This window comes from Dipteris shenzhenensis, chromosome 23 (genome assembly GCF_047967505.1).
Source record: "Dipteris shenzhenensis isolate YYH24624 ecotype China chromosome 23, Dip_SZ_1.0, whole genome shotgun sequence".
In the NCBI taxonomy this organism is placed as follows: Eukaryota; Viridiplantae; Streptophyta; class Polypodiopsida; order Gleicheniales; family Dipteridaceae; genus Dipteris; species Dipteris shenzhenensis.
In genome coordinates, this window is record NC_141618.1 from 52,789,714 (window position 1) to 52,790,944 (window position 1,231).

Sequence of the window (1,231 nt, forward strand, 5' to 3'; positions counted from 1 at the left end):
CAAGGACATACATACTCCTTAGCGTAATAAGTGGTCCATTGGTTGTCCAACCCTTTCATAAAACCTCCATTTTCTCCACGTACCCCAACACAACAAGGGAGAGTTTATGTATATCTCTCTCAGAAAAGTGGTGGTCCAAAGGGTACCTTGGGACTGTCATTATAATTTCAATCTATGTACCTTCTCCATAATGGTAAAATTACATCACATGCAAGTGAATAATATAATTACAATCTATGCATCTTCTCCATAATTGTAAAATTACATCATATGCAAGTGAATAATATAACTCCTCTTATAATTAATCATTATTAATCCAACAATTCCAAGCTTCTATTTCCAAGGACTCTAAGGATTCCCAAGAATGTCCAATGGTCCAATGCAAAGGGTATCCAAGAGTACGGTGGCCCAATCGGTTACTAAAGTAATAGTATCCCTTCCTCAAAATGGATACTCCACATTGTCCCTTGTACCACTCTTCAACTCCTCATAACTATCCAATGTTACATGGCCATGGTGGTCCAATATCAATATGTACCCACCACTAGCATAATATTCACCACCATTAGATGATCCTAGTGGTCCATGTATAGTCCCACGACTCCTAGTAGTCCATTAGAGTGGTCCTTGAACACCCTATGATCATAGGGGGGTCACAAGGGTCCTCAAGGGGAGAAGAGAGAGAGAGAGAGGCATGCATGCGTGCACGTGCACGTGCGTGTGCGTATGTGTGTGTGTGTGTGTGTGTGTGTGTGTGTGTGTGTGTGTGTGTGTGTGTGTGTACCCACCCTTTATTCATGCATATGTGTGTGCATGTGTGCATTCGCATGCACTCAAGCATTACTACTACAAGTATATCCTTTCTAAAAAATGTATTTTCGGGTCATAAGCAGTCAAGTATTTGTCAAAGTGGGGTGTAATAGATCATTGTGGAGGTTGAATGGTCTGTATGCATGTACCTATAGATAGAGATGTATTTTGTTTCAATTTGACTTTGATAAAGTGTACAATTGTATACATTGTTATTGGTGCTGTACTTGAGCATTTGAGGTTTGGATCTACATTTGTCAAAATAGTATGCACATTGTTTGGTAATGCCTCTACAATATTGTGTTTGAATAGTATGATAGTGGGTCAATTTGATCTTAGGCGTTTTGTATGTCAAGGTTGTCCACTTGCCCCCTGTTGTTTTCTCTATGAACATCTCCTCTCATAGGCATGATCAAAGCCA